At 40.6% G+C, this 21,636-nt stretch overlaps 1 pseudogene; it reads right to left on the minus strand.

Moving 5' to 3' along the window:
- The window catches only part of LOC129394900 (phosphoglucomutase-like protein 5), a 71,520-nt pseudogene extending 63,309 nt beyond the window's left edge, over window positions 1–8,211 (minus strand).
- Window positions 8,212–21,636: the final 13,425 nt, after the last annotated feature.

Consider the following 21,636-nt stretch of genomic DNA (forward strand, 5'->3'; position numbering starts at 1 on the left):
AAGTCTGTATAGAAATTAGCAAACTTCCAGAGTTCACAAAAGGCTCAAAGAGAACAGATGTTTTATAGAAAATTCTTAGAGCAAGTTTCACGCATAATGTTGCTGATGTGTGTCTGCCTTTTCAATAAACATCACTATGCTTTATCACAAGATTCAATAAAGCAGCTTAGTTAAAAATGCCATCTGGGTCTCTGGACACATTAAACAAAGCTTAAAATAACCACCCCAGCAACTGGGAGGACCCAGCTGTTCTCATAATCTGTCCCACTCCTTTTACTTCCCCAGAAAAAGAGTGAATGAAGACCACAGACTAAAAGCATCCAGAAGGAACTGACACAAACAGGGAGATAGATGGAGCCAAGGGCTCCTGTAAGTTTGCTATTGCTCACATAATAGATTTCCTAATTCCACAACCTGCGGATGGTGATTCAGAAAGGGAAGCAGAAAGAGGGAAGAGAGAATCATAGAAGGGCTCATTCAAGTTTTCTAATGTATCACAAACCTGTCCTCCCTAATGTCTGGATCATAGCAGCCCATTCCATTCACCTATTCTGTAGTGAACTCCAGTAGAAAATACAAAGCCTTCAACACCCAGTTCTTTCTCCCTTCTAGAGATGAGATATTAGCCACCCAATCCCAGATTCTCAGATCCATTCCAGGAAAGAAGCCCTAGGTATTGAAGCACAGCTTTCCCTCCCTCCCTCCTTTCTTCCACCCCAAGATTTGTTCCCCAGATAGTTCTAGTAAATGCAAAACCAAGTATATTCTCATTCTTTAGAGCAACCAGCTTTTCATGGCCAACTGGAATCAAATACAACCTGCACAAACATCTATCTGGAGGACACTCCCAAGGTTCCTACTGAGCCAGCCTTCTGCATACCACTGCATTTCAGCTTCCTAGTTCACAAGACACTGAGACATTCTTGAATTCTGCAAGGTGCACTGTGTGTTAATATCATTGCTGCTCATCATGTGGCCAATAAAGGGCATGACTAGTCAACAAATAAATTTTCTCTTCGCTAAAACTTGCAACAAAACTGTAAGCTGTTTACCAAGGGGCCCACTACAGGTTATATTCAATATATACAGTCAAATCATAATCATCTGAGATATATTCAGTTGACCATACACCTTTATATTTCAGTAAAAGGTCTTTACATTTCCCAGTGCTATCGATGTTACAAAGTGCTTTCATATGCAGTGCTTCATCTGATTTCCAGGATAATTAAATGATCCTGTCATACCTGATTTTTAGATGAGGAAACAAGTGGTTTCTGGGTATTTCAAGAGGCTAACGCATCTGCCCTCCAACTTGTATGTGAAAACCAAAAACAAAATTCCAAGGCCCCTCAACCATCTGAATGGACTTTGACTCTTTTGGTCAATATATGGCAGAGCTAGGAAAAGAAGGTGAGTCTTCCAGCTGCTGATACAGGGTTTTTTCTGCCATACTCCATTACCTCCAAGGCTAAAGTCAAAAGAGGGTGTGGTTATCACATGAAAAAATCTGGTTTGGATTTCCCAAATGTGTATGCAGTATTTGGTGATTTACCTTAATTTAACATGCAGTTCTTTTGGGTTGTAACAGTCTGACTCCATTTTTGAAAACAAAACAAAATTGATTTTAAATGCTGAATTATAGATCTTTGCTGTCCAGTATGGTAGCTACTAACCACTTATGGTTATTTGCATTTCTATTTTAATTAATTAAAATTCAGTAAAATGCAAAATTCAGTTCTTCAGTTGCTCTAGCCACATTTCAAGTGTTACAGTAGTCACATATGGCTAGTGGCTGGGACAATGCAGATTATAGAACAGTTCCATCATCAAAGAAACTTCTATTGAACAGTGCTATTATATAATGTCATCTCCAGAGAAAGAAGACTTTAGAAAAAGTCAGAAACGGCCGGGCGCAGTGGCGCACACGTGTAATCCCAGCATTTTGGGAGGCCAAGGCAGGCAGACCCCTTGAGGTCAGGAGTTCAAGACCAGCCTGGCCGACATGGTGAAACCCCGTCTCTAGTAAAAATACAAAAAATTAGCTAGGCGTGGTGGTGCATGACTGTAACCCCAGCTACTCAGGAGGCTGAGTTGGGAGAATCACTGGAACCCAGGAGGTGGAAGTTGTAGTGAGCCAAGATTGTGCCATTGCACTCTAGCCTGGGTGACAGAGCAAGACTCCATCTCAAAAAAAAAAAGAAAAGAAAAAGAAAAAGTCAGAAACATCTTGAGGCAGGCACAGTGCTGTCATCTGTCCAATATTGAAGATGATTTAAGAATAAGAAAGAAGAAGAGAACAAAGAAGAGAAAAAGAAATTGCCTTAGGTGTACCCACCCAGAAAAGGACAAAGGCATTCCTGTAGTCATTGTGTTGTATTTTAGCTCTTAAACTTTTTAAGAGATTAGAATAATTTGACACGTAGAAGATCTAAACCACTGAAGAGGCTCTGAAGTAGATAAAAGTAGAAAGAAAATACAAAACTAATTAGTTACAAACTAAGCTTAACCACAATTCGTTTAAATGATACTATTTACTCTTCACATGATTGGTTTTTCTTTTGCTTTATAGTATGACATAGTTTATAGCTTTAAAGGGGAATTAAAATATTTCTGGGAATTTTTAAAAGTAAGTTCACACAGCCACATAAAAACTACAGAAACAGATAAAACCTATCTTCTCATTTATTCCCTAATCCATTCAAATTAAATATAAAAATCCAAGCATCCACAGTGATACTCAAAAAAGCAAAAGTGAGACAAAACAAAATTCATTTGTCACCTGTGGAGGTAGTTAACTCACCTAATCTTCACTCCAAACACCAGTAATTTTTAAAAGACAGAAATAAACATATGTTCTGCCTTCCCGGAAGGAACTATGTTTCAGGGTAGCCAAATAACCCAGTTGTGAAGAAAATGGTCTGCTTATAGAAAAATGCCAGCTAAAACATGTAGATAGAATTAGAGAATTAGAAATTCACCATTTTGAAACCCCTAATGAAATAATCAACTCAAGCAAGGATCATTAATAAATGCTAAAACAATCAAGTAACTATTGATACAGAATATAACTGAATATACACATGGTACAAAGTTCACGTCACAGACTACTGGCTTGACCCAAGGGGGAATATAGCAGAGGAGATAGGCAGTGATCACCCTAACCTTGCGATCATCTCACCATCACTAATGATGGGATGTGAATACACATTATTGCCTATGAAATAGTCTTTAAAAAAAGAAGTTGAACCTGAATCTAACTAAACCTTGCAATGGGCTGAACGTGTATGTCTTCCCAAAATTAATATGTTGACATCCTAACCCCAAAGGTGCTGGTATTAAAAGGTGGGGCCTTTAGGGGGTCATTAGATCATAAGGACAGAGGCTTCATGATTGGAATTAGTGCCCTTATAAAAGAGGCCCCAGAGAGCTAGCTAGTCTCTCCCACTATGTGAGGGCCCAGCAAGAAGGCCAATCTATGAACCAGAAAGTTGGTCCTAACCAGATATCAAAACCACATGCTCCTTGATCTTAAACTTGCTAGCCTCTAGGACTGTGAGAAATAAATTTCTGTTCTTTATAAGTCATCCAGTTTTTGGTATTTTGTTATAGCAGGCCTAAAAGCCTTTAGAACTAACTTCCAGTTAACCAGGAAAAAACAGAGTGAAAAGTTAAATGACACCATAAAAAGCAACCAGAAAATTCCAGAAGGGGAAATATTCTACAGGACAACTGACTAGTTTTTCAACAAGTCAATTTCACTAAATAAATACATAAACAAAGAGTATGGGTATTTTCCACGTTAAAAAAGTCTTGAGCTAAATAATCAAATGCAATGTGTGTCCCTTGATTAGAAGAAACTAATTTGAACAAACCAGCCCCAAAAGATATTTCAGGGAGACCAAGCTGGAAGGATCACTTGAGGCCAGGAGTTTGAGACCAGCCTGGGCAACGTAGTAAGACCTCCATCTCTACAAAAAAATTAATTAGCTGGGCATGGTGGTGTGCACCTATAGTCCTAGCTACTCAGGAAGCTGAGGCAGGAAGATCACTTGAGCCCACGAGTTTGAGGCTGCAATAAGCTAAGATTGTTTCACTGCACTTCAGGCTGTGTGAAAGAGCAAGACTTTGTCTCAAAAAATAAAAGGACATTTCATAATAATTGAGGAAATCTGAATGTGGACTGGGTAATAAATGATATTAAAAAGCCATTTTTTATTTTGTTTGAAAAGATGATTTTGTAACTATACAGGAAAATGTTCTTATTTTTTTAGAAATCTGTACTAAAGAATTTAGGGGTAAAATATCATTTTCTTTAATATACTTTCAAACACAAGCAAAAAATAATCACGACACAAATATAGCAAAATGTTTACAATCTATGTTCTATGTTTGCCTATGAGTGCCATTAATCTCATCTCTCTGCTTTTCTGAAAGTTTGAAAATTTCAAAGTTTTATAATAAATTTTTTTACATCCCATAATTTTATAATAAATTTTTTAAAGTTTGAAGCAAATCAACAACTATAGCTTCAAAAATATCCTGACCCACAATAAACATTGAACAGGGTATATTTCTCCCATTTCCTAAAAAAGTTGGCCCAGGAAGGAGTATGAGAGCTGCCATAGCTCTCCCAAGGCTCATTATTCTCCATCACTCCATGGGAAATCCCAAAATAAAATTTTTAAAAAGTTGTTTAAATTTATAATGTTTTTGATTCTATAATAATTTTATAATAAAATAATTGTAAAATGTTTTTGATTTTATATTTTTAATTTATAGAAATTTTTATACATGTTTATGTTTGAAATGTCTATTTCAAACTTTATGAGATATTAAAATATAAATAATATAGTTCATCATTTTAGAAATGCCATGTTTTTCTTCTCCAGCAATTACATAATCAAAGAGTAACTATAGTTTTTCCTAGAACATTGCTTTGTAGGCTGGGCATGGTGGTTCATGACACTTTAGGAGGCCAAGGCAGGCAGATCTCTTGAGATCAGGAGTTTTAGACTAGACTGGGCAACACAGAGAAACCCTATGAGTAGTAAAAACACAAAAATCAGCTGTGCGTAGTGGCGTGCACCTATAGCCCCAGCTACTCAGGAGGCTGAGGTGGGAAGATCACCTGAATCTGGGGAGGTCAAGGCTACAGTGAGCCAAGACTGTGCCATTGCACTCCAGCCTGGGCAACAAAGTGAGACCCTGTCTCAAAAAAAAATGAAATTTAATTTAAAAAATGAAAATTGCTTTGTAAAATTAACTTTTTCCATCAAAACCAAGATTTTTCAGATATAGAGAATGCAGCCCACTGGTCAGATTTGTCAGTTCAAAGAGAATAAATTCTAGTTTCCTATTTTTCTAGCCTGCTTATGATTATCCAATAGGATATCAAAAAAGACCAAAGCCTTTCGGATCCAAGTTCAGTATTCCTGAGTCTAACTCAGGATGCCAAATCAGGAGACAAGCACATTCTCATCAATTTTCAATCATTCAAGACCAATTTTGCTTATAATTATCCAGTTCTTTTAGACCACCTTTCTCCTGAAGCCAGCCTTATGGCTATTCACTTCACTTTAGCATAAGCCCCCAAGAAGGTGAACAAAATGAGGAAAAGATTGGTTAAAGTTGGCTTTTGAAATTCTGAAACATGTCCACCATTCCCTTCACCCATGCCCACCCCTCTTAGAAGTAGTACTTTCAGATTATTTAAGAGTCGATGCTTCTATGTGGATTTTAATTTGTCATCTGTCCTTTATAACAGCTAGTAGGTTTAATTTGACTCTATTTTAAGCATATATTGACCTATGCTAATTATCTGTTAAAATAAATTCCACTCAGAGTTAATAAAGTGTGTTTGTCATGGAAGACCCATTGAAGTAAGAAGCTGAGGAGCCCTTATGGTAAAGTGGGACAAGAAATAATAAGACATAATAATTTTCCCATGCAAATCAACAACCGTAGCTTCAAAAATATCCTGACCCACAACAAGTATTGGACAGGCCATGTTTCTCTCACTCCCTAAAAAATTGGCTCGGGAAGGAGTATGAGAGCTCCCATAGCTCTCCCAAGGCTCATTATTCTCCATCACTCCACAGGAACAGTCTGTCAGAGAAGAGTGAAAGACCATTTGTCAACCTCTCTTCAACTCCCTGATTCTAGCCAAACTTCATCAATCCCAAGTGAGGAGCCAGAGAGAAATCAAACCCCATATATCCAGCATCATTGTCTACTGGAGTCAAAAATCACAATTCCACTACCCACCCCAACACCACTGGCCCTGTTTCTCCCAATTGCTTTTTATTGTGTTTTTTAAAAAATCCTCTTTCCCCATCCCTGCAACACCGAGAAGGAGGAATTATAGTAGATAAATATGAAGTATGGAGATCCTTTAAAAATGTTTTTAATAATAAATGAGAAAATGAAAAGGAGAGGGTTGGGAAGGAAGGAGGGAATTCAAATGCCAGGGAATTCTTCAGTTTCGCTTTTAAAGATGTTAACACTCATTTATACATCTGCAAGACACTCCCCTTAAAGAAAAGTTCTATGAGTGTGGGTCTGGTTGCATGAATAAGGATAAAATTACTTTTTTAGACGATGTTTCCCACATATCATTCAGAGACCCCTGAAATTAGGTATCCCTCTTGTAGATGTCCTTGAGATGCTGCTGGACCTGGGAAAGAGGAAACTGGGATACGGGTCTGTGCCAAAAGGTGCTTCTAGTTATAGGACAGAGAGGAAAGGGGCAGAGGGAGAAAAACCCGAAGTCTGAGAATCTGGATTGCAGAAGACTACCGAGGTCGTGGGAGAAGGGAGAGAAAACAAGGATGAAAAGCGAAAGGGGAAGAGGCATGAAATGTTGTCAAATGTCAAAAGGCATTTGGAGAGAAGTTGGGAATTGCATTAAGAAAACCACTGCAAATCTCATTTCAGACCATTTAGAGATATGCCCCCCGGGAACTGCGAGCTCAGGCTGTTTAGCATCAAACAAATGGATCCACTCCATCCCTACCCTAATTAAATAAATCATTCAGTAATTCCACTGGGTTAAAGAACCAAAATATTAAAAACCTTCAGGGCCTACTCTTGCCAAATATGTCAGGGATCGTGTGTGTTTGTGTGTGTGTGTGTGTGTGTGTGTTCTCAGACAGCACTACTGTTAAATAGGCAGAGCTAAGACTTAGGGGACTGGCAGATTATTGCAAAAAGGGCACAGGGCAGAGGGACTATGTTGTGAGCCTGGGAAAGAAGCTTGTGTGGGGACTGTGGGCAGTGAACGCGTTGGGAACAGTATGGAAAACTGGGAGCTGCCTTGGAATCTACAGGGCCGGGTAAGAGAATGTCCGAAAGAAAAATGAGCAGGTGCGGGATGTGTGCAGAGTCGGAGAAGAGTCCAGGCCACCCGGAGTGGCTCCAGGAACGACGGACACCCCTCAAGGCTTTTGGGGGCGGTGGGTACTAATAGAACTCAGTGTCCGGGGTGCGCCGGGGAGGCTGCGAGCACGGCGGGAGTGGGGCGCTGGAGGGTGAGGACGCGGGAGTGAGGAAGCAAAGCCGGGGCCGGGCAGGGGCCTCCCAGCTGGGCCCGGAGGCAGCAGGGGGACAAGGGCTAGGAGAGGGCATGGCGGCGGCGCGGCGGGACGCGAGGGGCATCTGGACACTAACCCCGTTGGCCGCGGCCATCTGCACCACGATCTCGATGGCCGTCCTGCTAAAGTACCTGCCGTCGCTGCCCACCACCATGGTGCAGCCCTGACCGTCGCGCAGGTCGATGGACGATAGCACGCTCTGGATGAAGTTGGGCAGGTAGTTGTGCTGGCCCTCGAAGAGGCCGGTGGGTCGCCGCAGACCCCCGCCGCCGGCCGGCCGCCGGTCCTCGTAGGGCGCGGTGGGCACTGTCAGCACCGGGATGGGGCTCCCCTCCGTGGCGCCTCCTGGCCGGTCCTGCTGCGGCTCCCGGGGCCGGAGGGAATCTGCAGCCTGCCGGGGGCCTCCACCAGCCTGGCTGCGCGCCGGGACTCCGCCTCGCGCCCGGGCCCCCTCTCCAGCAGGGCCGCGCCCTGCGCCCTGTGCCCGCCTGGGGACCGCCCGCCCCTCCTCTCCGCGCGGCCACTCGCTGACTCCCTCGGCGGAGATGGCTTCTGCCTTCCTGTAAAGTTTTCTCCCGCCCACCTTCTCCGCGGCCAGACCGCCCGAGGTGCCCTCAGTTTCTCACCAAGTTGGACTCACTTTCGGGGTGTCCCAAAAGCCTGATTCCAGGGCCTGCTAGCCCGACCCTGGTGACGCCTGCACCCGCGCCTGGCCCCAGCCTTCACCCGCGATCGCCGCCCTCCGGGGCACACCCTCCGCCAGAAAACAGCCGGCGGGCGGCGAGACTTTGGGCAGAGTCCCGGTTCCTCTCCGGAGCCAGGCCCGTCTCCCTGTCTCCCTGGGAGTGCGCAGCCTACACGCACCAGTTTCTCTTTAGAACAAGCACGGGGAGGGATCTGGGAGGGGGCTGAAACCTTTTGCCATCAGCGAACAGCCTCAGCCAAAAATAACCCTGGAAAGGCGAGCTAAGAATGGTTATCTCCTGCCAGCGCTGAAATCGGAGGCTGGGCGCTGCGTGGGGGGGGGGGGGGGGGGGGGGGGTGTGTGTGTGTGTGTGTGTGTGTGTGTGTGTGTGTGTGTGTGTGTGTGTGTGTGTGTGTGTGTGTGTGTGTGTGTGTGTGTGTGTGTGTGTGTGTGTGTGTGTGTGTGTGTGTGTGTGTGTGTGTGTGTGTGTGTGTGTGTGTGTGTGTGTGTGTGTGTGTGTGTGTGTGTGTGTGTGTGTGTGTGTGTGTGTGTGTGTGTGTGTGTGTGTGTGTGTGTGTGTGTGTGTGTGTACCCTCCCACCCCGACCATTTGTTGAAGGGAATCACCACTGTCAGACTTCAATCCAACAGGACCCACTCAAGCCATCCACACTGTCCCCAGCCTCCTCCAAAACAGCACACTTTCCGGTATGGACAATTCTTTTTTTTTTTTTTTTTTCACTTGTTTGTTTGTTGTGGTGGTTGCAACAGCAGCAACACAGACGACACATATTTCCCTATTCTTCTCGCCCTTCTCACCGTCCCTACCCAGCTCCTGCCTTAGAAACAGGCTTGGCCTACACTGTATCTGTCCACACTGTCTGAACTCTTCCCTGAATTAATCGTTTTCAATAGGAGGGGGCTAAATCCCTTATTAATGCCCTACCAGGAGTGAATGAATAAAGCCAAGTTAAAGGGGAACTGGGTACCAGATACTGTGCTAGGTTCCTTTGCATGTATCCTTTCATTCTGCTGGAGCTAAAGATGTTCTGCCTCCTCTCCATAAAACGCACCCAAACTCCAAAACCAGGAAATTCTCCATAGAAAATAGGAGTGAAGAGAGAAAAGACTAACAGGATAAACCCCAAAGCAGGAAGAAAGTTCTGTCTCCCATTTCTCTCAAGGAATTTTTGGACCCACCAAGGCTACTGTCCTGAAATATCCTGCTGCTTCTCCTTCCTCAAATATTGTCCACTTCCTGAGAGTAAGGCTGACTTGCCACAGGCTTATAAAGTGTTTGGTCACAGTAAGACAACTGTGAGTAATAACACACATTGTATACTGCTTTGCAATTGATAAAAGGCTTTGCATCTGTTTTTTCTTTGGAGGCTGAAGAAAAGAAGAATGGTATTCACGCAGTTCCCATTTTACAGATGAAAACAAGAGGACTTTTTCTGTGAAGTCAAGAAAGTGGTTACAATGGTACTTTCCGCCTGTCCGAATTATGTATTGCCCCTCCCCTTTTTATTAATAACATTGAAGTGTAATGGGAAAGCCACTGAAGCCGTCAGTTGAAACCTGCTGGGACTTTTTAGCCATTCTCTTCAACATAAAGAATGGGTGTTTTTGGAGGGGGTGAGAGGAATGGGGAAATGTTGTCAAAGAGTACAATGTTTTAGTTGAGACAGGAAGAATACATTTTGTTGAGATCTACAGCACAGCATGGTGACTGTAGTTAACAATGAAGTATTGTGTATTTCAAAATTGCTAAGACAATAAATTTCAAATGTTCTCACCACAAAAAAGATAGGTTTTGAGGTGATGAATCTATTAATTCTCTGGATTTAATTATTCCACAATGTATACATATATCATAACATCACATTATACCTCCGTAAATACATACAATTTTAATTTGTCAATTAACATTTTTTTAAAAGAATAGTGTGGCCAGTTGGGGAGGTAGTTTTTTTTTTTTCCTCTAGTCTCTACTCAGTCTCCAAGATCCCATTCCCCATAAAGTTCCTGTCACCCAGGTGGAGTGCAGTGGCACAATCATGGCTCACTGCACCCTCTCCCTCTTGGGCTCAAGCGATCCTCCCGCCTACAGGTACATGCCACCACGCCCAGCTAATTTTTGTAGTTTTTGTAGACATGGGGTTTCACCATGTTGCCTAGGCTGGTCTCGAAGTCCTCAGCTCAATCAATCTGCCCACTTTAGCCTCCCACAGTGCTGGGATTACAGGTGGGAGCCACCAAGCCCAACCCATAAAGTTCCTAACTTTTTATCTCCCTGGGAGTGCACAGCCTACACACACCAGTTTCTCTTTAGAACATACTTAAGAGTCTTGGCTTAGCATCCAACAGACAGAACTTTAACACTTCTACGGATCTCTGCACCTGTCTATGGTGTGGGGTTTTTAAGATCTCTTTCTAATGACACTTTATTTTGCAAAGCAGGACAGTTTCATTCCCAGAAGAGCAGGTATGGTAAATCCTTTGTTCCAGTAACGAAGACAATGATCCAAACCCTAAGCCTCAGAGAAGCCCAGAAACCCTCCAGGCCTCCATCTCTCTGCTCCTAGCACCTGCCTCTCTCTTGACATCAACATCATTCTCCCCTCTCACAGCCCAGCTCCTTCCACAGACCCAGGGATTAGGCACCAGCACCTCAGACTAGATTTTAGAGAATTACCATTCAAGAGGCAATCCTCTTCCCTTGGTTCCAATTTCAAGGTTCTCAAAGACTGGAACAGGGCTAGTTTGAGGCAATGTGCCCCATCGCATAGCCAGAAAGAACCTTACAGTGAAAAGGAAAACAATTCTTCCAAAGTAAGGGGGTGCTGATCCCCAGAGGGAGGACAGATGGGCAACCAAACAGTAACCGGGCCACCACATGCTTCACACTCACCGATCAAGGATTTCTAAAACCACTTTTCTTTTCTCTGAATTTATATAGGACTTTGTATCACTCATAAAGGAATGTCTTATAGGCTGATAACACCTTTCTATTCATGCTTATACTTAACATTTAGGCTAGGATAATTTCCTAACCTCAGTGTCCTCACTATAAGATGGGAATTATTATAATCCCTACCTCATAAATTGTTGGGAGGATTAAAATACTTAGTAAAGTGCCTGACTAATAGAAAGGCATTCAATAAATGTTAGCTATTCATGGTGTCATCATCATTATATTTACCATTATTACTAATCTCCTGTATTGCAAGAATTACAGTTTATGTTTTTGTAGACCATCACTGTAGCTAAAGGGTCTTTGGGCCATAGGTGATATTCCATAAAGGTTGGTTAAATTGATCTGTGGTTTTTGACTATGGAAACTCAGAACTCCCTCAAAATGTACAAAACAGATTTACCTGCTAAATAAATCTCTTCAAAGCTGACCCCAGGTTTAATTGAATTAATTCCAGTGAATTTGTCACAATGATGGAGAAAGGAAACTTAGAGGGCCCCACAGTTGTTTGCTGGTAAAATGAGAAGTTTGGATTAGATCAATGTTTCCCAAAATATTTTCCTCAGAATGTTAGTGCCCCTCGAATCCTGCACAAAGCAAGAGTTTCATGACCAAGTAGCTTTTAAAACTCCTGTACACTCTACTCCCATTCTTAACAATGCACACTTTCATATTAAAAGTTCTGAGAGGTCCTCAACAGAAGACATCACTTAACTTTTTTTTTTTTTTTTTTTAAGACAGATTCTCACTCTGTCACCCAGGCTGGAGTACAGTGGCCACCACTCCTGGCCTAAATATTTTTTAACCTGGTGCTTCCCAATCTAAACTCACAGGGACCAGTTTTCTTAATGAAAGAGAATCAGACTAGCTTGTAACCATAGCTGGTGACACTCCCCTGCCCCATTCCATGTATGTCCTCAGTGGACTAGGTCAGGAATAAATAAATTTTCCTGATTCTCAAGGGCTGGTCACTCCTTTGCACTGAGCTCAAAGCTTCTCTGTAGCATGGGTCACAATGAATGGTAGCCCTGATAGCCTAGAGTAGCCTTTCAGCCTTCTCTGAGCCTCTAAAGACTGAGGATCCTTGGCATGAAATGGAGCAACTGATATACCCTTGCTTCCCCTGGGGACTCTCTTGCTCTCAAAAAGGCATCAGCCATCATCTCCATCTAGAGAATATACTAGCTGACTCAGCTTGACCAGCCTGTCCCAAAATGAGAATCTGGGTAAAATAAGTATTGAAACACTTCATTCCTTGTAGATTCACAAAACATATTAGCATATTAAAGACTATGAAGTTCTGCAGGAAAAAAAAAACCTATTTAACTTTAATCCAACATTGCCAAGTTTTATTTGACCATGGAAGATTTTTCCAAAACACTTACAAACAGATCAAGGACATTAATCTTTCATGAAACACTAGATCCCCAGGGTCTCTATCAGACTTCCATTTAGAAATTCACCAGAATGTGCAAAGGCAGCAGGTAAAATTGCTGAAGGGTATTATAAAAATACCCTCCAGTGATTTTTGAAACTTAAACTAAAATATTTATATAACTATATATTTCAGTTTGTATATTATATATATATGTATATACACACATATATATGTGTGTATATATATTGGTGTATGTATATCTATATCTATGTATATATGGCATTATATCCATTTTACAGATGCAGAAACTGAGCTTTAGAGGGGGTGAGCAATTGGTCCAAAGCCACACAGCACACAGGTAGTCATTGATAAAGGTAAAAACAAGAGTTGAAGCCTGAGGTGTAAGGACACAGAGACAAGTACACAAATGTTTACAAGTTACACATATGACACGTGCCATTAACATGAATTTCTTGAACATTCATTTAGAGGCCTTACAATGAAGACATCAGAGTGGCAGAAAGTTCTGTTGGAATCAGGGGACCGTGTTCTTCTATAATCCCCTGGCTAACAGGAAAGCACACTGATTTGGCCCATGGTAGTTATACACTCCCATTGAGTCAGGGGCCACTTCTACGCACACAGGAGGTGCTAAAAATATGCTGTTGACTCATTGCCTCTAAGAGCAGAAGAAATGCCAAAAGTATAGGACAAGAGGCAGAAAAGCACACAGAAAAATGTCGTAGGGCAGTCCTCTAAGGAAGTGTTAGATCCCTTTGAAATCTGTCCAAACACTTTCTTGTGCTGGGGAAAGTCAATTACATATTTCAAGCAACCCCACATGTCATACGAGTATCTTGTACGTGTTTGTGTACTCGTGTCTGTGAACTTACATCTCAGACTTCAACTTCTCGCTCCCCACCCTTATCAATGACTGCCTGCATGGCCTTGGGCAAGTTGCTTTCCCTTTCAAAGCTCAGTTTCTGCATCTATAAAATGGACATAATGCTACCTACCTCATGGGGTCAGTGATCACATTTAAGGAACTAATATGTGGAAATTGCTTACACAGTACCTATCACATAATAAGGGTTTAATAAGTGTTTGATGTAATTGTTTTGATTATTACTACTATTACTAAAATAATAATTACAATAATAATGATTTTTATTCTCTATATTAGTATTATCTTTGAAAATGGGCATGGATTATGTCTATGTAACACTTTTGGCACAATATCTAGCATTATATCACACACAAATTAGAGAATTCATGTTATTAAGGATGAAAAAATATTTTTACTGACCCTTAAATTCTTCCTAAGTAACTGCAAAAGAAGCCATTATCCCAACACATGAAATAAAAAAAAAATTCAGTTCCTCTGGAGTTTGTTTTTGGAGGTAGCCACAGGATACCTAAACTTTTTTTCTTTTCAGAGAGACTGAGGGGCTCACTAGGTTGACCACGCTGGTCTTGAACTCCTGGTCTCAAGCCATCCTCCCACCTCAGCCTCCCAAAGTGCTGGGATTACATGCATGAGCCACCACATCCAGCCTACCTAAAATATTGAATGCTGTTAATAAATCTCCTGAGGCCAGCATAGGAAGGTGATGGGCAAAACTAATGCAGGTATGTTTTTCTGGCTTTTTCATGTATTGGGCCAAACTTTGAAAAGCACTTACTATTAATGGCTAACTTGCAAAATTTGTGATTTATTAAAAGCAGATTTTAATTGTTTTACCTAAAAATAATAGGCCTCTGATGTGCCAAAGATGAAGATTTAATTTCTAGGTGTTCCCCACAATACCTAGAAACATCAATCGATTATTAAACACTTTAGAACTATTCTCATCAAAGTTCTTTAATATATAATACAGCAAAAGAAAAGTTTCTTTTCTAAAGGCTTTTCTATACTTTTTTTAATAGTTGAATTTCATTTCTGAAGGCTCCTAAAAAGAATAGAATTTAGATCTTTATTAAAGAGGAAATATATTTTCCATGTTTAATTTAAATTACATTCCATCAGTCATTTGCAATCTTAGCCTACACGGAATTTTTTTTTTTTTGGTAGTTTTTATGTTTGGGCTTTAGGAGGGGATTCCCAATAATCTCTATATAAATATTTCTAATCTCTATATAAATATTTTAACATTTCAATGTAAATTAGTTTTTTAAAGCTATTTTATCCATAAAAATAATGAATTTGCATGGCTGAGGGTGAAATAATGTGTTATCAGGACCCCTCAGTTTTGGGGGTTGTGAGTAGATCCCATCTTCATGTTCCTCCAGCCCAGCCCAAGCCTGGCTCAGGTCCTCCTCCCCCATTTGCCAGGAACCACCATCCCCAGGGATTCTATGTGCCCTGCCTGACCAGTGTTCTCCATCAGAGTTCATCAAACTTCTGTTCATTCCCTCAGAGCACAGCTAAGCAAGAGTACACTAATTTGAAAATTAACTCAGGCAAATAGAGGAACAATATCCCCAACACATTGCATTTTAACATAGGGTTTCCTGGACACACTGTTTCAACCCAAGAGTTGGGCTAATAGTAGGAGTTCCATCTGCTAAAATACGGCTGTCAGCTTCAGAGGGAAATTCATGAACGTCTTCGTAGTTTGTTTTTACGTTTCACTTGGCACTGTTTCTAAAATTTCCTCTGAAGCCAAAAAATAAGTTATTTCCCAGCACACTGGTCACTTTTCATTTATCATTGGATTGACTTTTGTAACTTGCAGTAGGAGCTGAAATCAACCAGGGGGTTCTTATCCAACAGACAGCAGCAAAACTCTTTGTGTATCTGCGTTCCTTTCAACAAGCGTGACTTCCTCAATGGCATCATTCGTGAGCGTAACACAGAGCTCAGCAATAACGTTTCTTCACTAACCCTACCAGGTATCCAACATAGGATGTTACTTCCTTTCACTGTTTTCCGACTCCTGGCAGATATTAATCATTGGGATTTGGGAACAAGGAAATAGAATTTCTGAGAATGCTTGGGAATTCCCAAATTCATATGATTTTCTTTTTTTTTTTTTTTTTTTTTTTTTTTTGAGACGGAGTCTCGCTGTCGCCCAGGTTGGAGTGCAGTGGCGCCATCTCGGCTCACTGCAGGCTCCGCCCCCCGGGGTTTACGCCATTCTCCTGCCTCAGCCTTTTGAGTAGCTGGGACTACAGGTGCCCGCCACCTCGCCCGGCTAATTTTTTGTATTTTTAGTAGAGATGGGGTTTCACCGTGTTAGCCAGGATGGTCTCGATCTCCTGACCTCGTGATCCGCCCACCTCGGCCTCCCAAAGTGCTGGGATTACAGGCGTGAGCCACCGCGCCCAGCCATGATTTTCTTAACACTTCACTTACAAGTTTTTGAAAAATAATAAGTGACTATAGTAACAAGCAAATAGTCGTTTTTTTCTGTAACAGGATTATATGAAAAGTTTTAGTAGTCTTCTGTTTTAAAAAGATATGATAACAAATGATGATTTATTATTATTATGAGCCAACATATTGTAACAAGATTATAAAATCCAATAGCATTAATAGAGAAAACATTAAAAAGAAATAAATATTATCACAAAATAAATGCTAAAGAAAAGTCCTTTAAAGATTGAAAGGTAACACCACAAATACTTAATGCTTTAATCATTGTTTACATGACATTGTTAAACAAGGCATCAATCATCCCCTCCAATACCATTTAAATAACATAACATTCTGATCTCCTGGCAAGATGAATAGCACTAGAAAGAAGCAACTGTCAAAATTGCCGGTTTAAGGGCATATTTTGTTTCTAAAACTTGGCATTTCTTAGAAAACCTCTCATAGGATTTGTAAAACATATACTATGCCTATGAACACATTAATATTTATTTGCAGAAATGGTTCACTGTTAGCAGTGGACAAGGCCATGAACACACGCTTGTAACACAGCAACAGATACAAGAAAGTCTGACTGAGGCTCCTTTACTGCTCCTGTCCTGTTCACCTTAACTTTCGTCTCCTCATGTCAGTGCTTCCTCATCTTGCTTGACTTGAAGTCAGTGCATTTCTTCAAGCCAGTAAGTTCTCTATACTGACTATTAAGCTGTAATTTTCACAGGAAAATTAGAACGTTCCTTCCCATTTTCCTAATTTCTCAACTGATTTTTCTCAGAATTCAGAATCCATAAATATTGAAATGCCAGGAGAGAATTTCCAAATGGAAATGCTGTTCCCTTCATCCATTTTCAGAAGAAACCGTAGGATAGTGTTATCCTTCTCTTCTCCAATTTTTTTTTTCCTGCAAACTTATGGTTATCACCTCTTTAAGTGAGTAGCTCACAATTTTGCCTCCCCTGCAAATGGTCCCAAAACAGTGAAGTGGGTCCTCGTTAGCTGTGTCTTTAGTACATAATCCTGCATTTCTGACCATATGCAGGGAGTGTGACCCAGGGAAGGATCCCTGACTCAATGGGATTTCTCTTGCTGTCTCTAGAATTTGAACACCGGAACCCAGACGTACAGAGGCTGGGAGCCATCGTGGTGTGCTATATTGATGACGGCAGCAGTGGGTGGTGTGGGGGCAGTTAATTGACAGCTACCTGTTGCTGACATCCCAGGAACTGCCTGAACCTCCTCTTTCCCAGTCATAAGATATCTAAGATTCTGCAGTATTCTTCATTAAATCCTAGCATGGTTTAAGCTAACCAGAATTAGGTTCTGTTGCTTTCAATCAACAGAACCTTAGCTAATACATTGTTATTTCCTGGTCTTTGTTCCTTTAATTTTCCAGGAAAGTAAGGGAAAATGGCTTACTGGTTTTAAAAAGAGACAAGGGACAACATACCATTTATGCAAAATTTAGAAGCACTCAAAGGAAACTCTGGAAAGTTCCTGAGACATATATAGGTAGGATCAGCATAAAACTTGAACAGTGTATCTAGATCATGGTTGCCATGGTTGCCTTGACACAATGAACATCTGTATCAAGATCATATTTTCTTGGTGGGACAGAGAGAAGCACAAAGCGGGACTCACATTTACAGTAATCCTTGTTTTCCAGGGACCATACAACCCAGTTTGTCCAGAGCTGTTCATCTTAAGTTTGTTATCCCACCATAATTATAAATAGAACCTCCTTTTTCTCTCAAGAATATCCCACTTTGGATGATAATTTCTGTGACTACCCATTAAGAATATTTAATAACTATAGAAAACTGCTTCTCTATATTTTTTGTATGTTTGAAACATTTTATAACAAAAATATCTTTAAAGTTATCACCTACACAGAATATAGCTGCCAAATGCTCCTACTCTGCTATTCTAACCATGAATCCCTCTGGGGCCCCTTCCTCCTACGGCGCTTGTGAGGATGAAATGAAATAAGCTCTATGAAGTGCCCAACAGTGACCAACACTGAATAAAATACAGTCACCATAGGTGGCCTTCCCTTATGTTCACCAAACTCCTGATAAGTTATTCGGTGATGTTTTAATCTTAATATTTTATGTAGATTATACATTCATCTGATTCAAAATGCAAAAGGTACAAAAGCGTATACAGTTAAAAGTTTCCCAACCCACTACCATTTATCTCCCTGGAGGCAACCGTTTCCAGATTTTTGAATATCCTTAAAGAATATCATATGTATGGAAAAGAAAGATTATATATTTATATGCATCTGTGTATGCATTTTCCTATGAGAGGCTCACAAAGTCTCCTTGAAGAGATATCATTATTACAAATACCCCTCAATTTACAATGGGGTTATATTCCAATAAACTTATGAAAATATTGTAAGCTGAAAATGCATTTAATACACTTAACCTACTAAACATCATAGCTTAGCTCGGCCTACCTTAAACACTCACATTAACCTACAGTTAGGCAAAATCATCTAACAGAAAGCCCATTTTATAATAAAGTGGGCTTTGAATATCTCATGTAATATAATGAATACTGTACTGAAAGTGGAAAACAGAATGGTTGTATGAGTACTCAAAGTACAGCTTCTGCTGAATGTGTATTGCTTTCAAACTATCTTAAAGTTGAAAAATCATAAGTCAAAATATTCTAAGTCAGGGATTGTTTGTACTTCTACTTTACATGATGAAATTGAGCCTTGAAAAGATTAAGTGACTCGCCCAAGGTCACACTGGCACTTAAATAGTGAAACTTGGATCCAAATTGTTCAGTCACTACATGTATTGTCTTGAAATTTGAAAAAGAGGAAGAGGAATTAAACTACTACATTGAAGGACTATTTTAGGCATAGAAGCAGCAGATGCCTTCATGTCCAAGTGATTGTGAAAAGCCCACTTGCCCCAAAATATGTCTCCTGGTCATATGAAATTCCACCATTTGAGATTTTTACCTGGGGATTTAGAGTAATCTGCTGTTTTCCTAGAGCTCCCCTAAAATAGAAATAGAAAATTTTGGAAGGCTAAATATATGCTAACATTGGAAAACTCATTTTCTCCCCTTCGTAAGGCAAGGTACTGAAGGAGGGAGCCCTACGGGCTGTGCAGGGACATCCTGGAGGCATGGGGAGAAGAAACTGAAAGGCAAGTTTGTATGGAACAAAGAATACCGATCTCAGGATTCTCCCTTGAACCTGCCCTAACTTTGTTCAAATAGACTTAGCCACTGACCTGCTGTCAAAAGACCACAGCCAATCTGACTTGTTTTCAATATAATGATGAATATTGATTTGGTCCCTTCATCCAACATTCTCAGCTGGATCTTTTTTGACCAAGGATATACATTACTAGGTGAGTACAGGCAGTTAATTCTTCCACACGGGACTTCGCAGTTTCTGAGTTAACCAGAATCACCCACCTTAACATCTGCCAGTTTATACCCCAAGTCCTGACCAGTGCCCCCTACCTGCTATGCCTCATGTTTTCAATAGAGCATAAAATCAGAAATGAAAGATGAAACATCATAGCCAATATCACAGAAATACAAAGGATCCTAAGAAACTGCTAGGTATAATTACACACTAACTAATTGGATCATCTAGAAGAAATGGATAAATTCCCAGACACATAAAACCTACCAAGATTGACTCATGAAGAAATTTAAAAATCTGAACAGACTAATAGCAAGCAAGGAGGTTGAATCAGTAAGAAAATGTCTCCTATCAAAGAAAAACCCAAAACCAGATGGCTTCCCAGATTAATTCTACCAAATATTTTAAGAAGAACTAATACCAGTCCTTCTCAAACTCTTGCAAAAAGCTGAAGTGGAGGGAATACTTCCAAACTCATCTTACAGGGCCAGCATTACCCTGATTCCAAAGCCAGACAAGAACACTACAAGAAAGGAAAATGACAGGCCAATATCCTTGATCTACATAGATGCAAAAATCCTCAACAAAATCCTAGCAAACCAAATTCAATAGCACATTGAAAGAATCATTCACCATGATCATGTCATGGTTCAACATAAGCAAATCAATACATATAATATACCATATTAGAAAAATAAAGGATAGAAACTATATGGCCATCACAATAGATATAGAAAAAGCTTTTGACAAAATTTGAAACCCTTTCATGGTGAAAAAAAAACACCCAACAGATCACGTATTGAGGGACTGTATCCCAACAAAATAAAGGCCATATATGACAAACCCATAGCTAACACCATAATCAATGGTGAAAAGTTGAAACTTTTCCTCTACAATCAGGAACAAGACAAGGATGCCCACAGACACCACTTCTCAGGGTAATTAGGCAAAAGAAAGAAATAAAAGGCATCCTAATAGGAAAGAAAGAAGTGAAACTGTCTCTACTCATGGCATGATCTTGTTATATATAGAAAACCCTACAAACTTCGCTAAAAAAAGGTTAGAACTCAACACAAAGAAGGGAACAATAGACACTGGGGGACTCCAAAGGTGGGAGGGAAGGATGGTGGGAGCAAGGGTTGAAAAACTACCTATCGATTACTATGCTCACTGCTTGGGTGGTAGGATCATTAGAAGCCCAAACCTCAGCACCATGCAATATACCTGTTTAAGAAACCTGTACTTCTACCCCCTGACTCTAAAATGAAACATACAATATTTAAAAAACAAAAATAAATAAATAAAATTTGAAAACTGTTAGAACTGAACTGATAGGTGAAATCAGTAAAGTTGTAGGATACAAAATCAACATATAGAGCCTTGAACACAGCAACATCCAGCTGTCTGACACGAAAGTCTCAGGGGCAAGAAAACCTCTATATGAACTCAGAAACAATGAGCTAAGTTGTGTTTATGTCTGAAAGGATGTTAAGAACTTCATTCATGTTACATCAGAGCCAACAGAAAGAACCAACAGGAAACATGTACCCAACAAACAGAAATGACAAGATGAAGGGAAAGCAGAGGTAAGGGCTTACCTTAGAAAGGGCAAGTGATTAGCTCAATATGCAATACAATGTTTGCTCCTGAGCCAAAAATTTGTATAATAATTTGGATATTACTTGCACAACCAGAAAAATCAGCCACTCATTAGGAAAATGTGTTTCTGTATAAGTCTTAGGACTCAGCTATCTATAATAACATGAAAAGACAATATTTTCATCCAAAATGAGTATTTTTGTTTGTCTTGGCTTGTTATGCTAACGTCAACAGCCTCTAAATAAACTGTTGAAGTACATGATATAACCACCTCTTTCTCCATCTTTCCCATTGCTCCCATAGGGTTTCAGTTGTGCAATTTCACCATTAGCAAAGCTTTTTGCTAAAATCTGGCTTTTCAAAGGGAGAGTATCCAGAAACAGAAGATGCTGATCTGGGAGGCTCTTCCTAATAGAACTGCTGCTTCAGTTTAACTTGAAAAAGCCCACACCCAGTTCCTAATGACAAACATCTGAACACCGGGTCTTCCCATGAGTAAGACCATGCTATGCCTCCTGCTCGCTCTGTTCTATAAGCAACCCACAGATTGCTCCCTGTGAAGAGGAGCCGGCCAGGGGAGCAGCATTCCACCAGACCCTGATTTAGCAAGATATTTCCGTATCATTCCCCCAACCAGCTAGAAGTCCT

Source organism: Pan paniscus, chromosome 21 (genome assembly GCF_029289425.2).
Source record: "Pan paniscus chromosome 21, NHGRI_mPanPan1-v2.0_pri, whole genome shotgun sequence".
Classification (NCBI taxonomy): domain Eukaryota; kingdom Metazoa; phylum Chordata; class Mammalia; order Primates; family Hominidae; genus Pan; species Pan paniscus.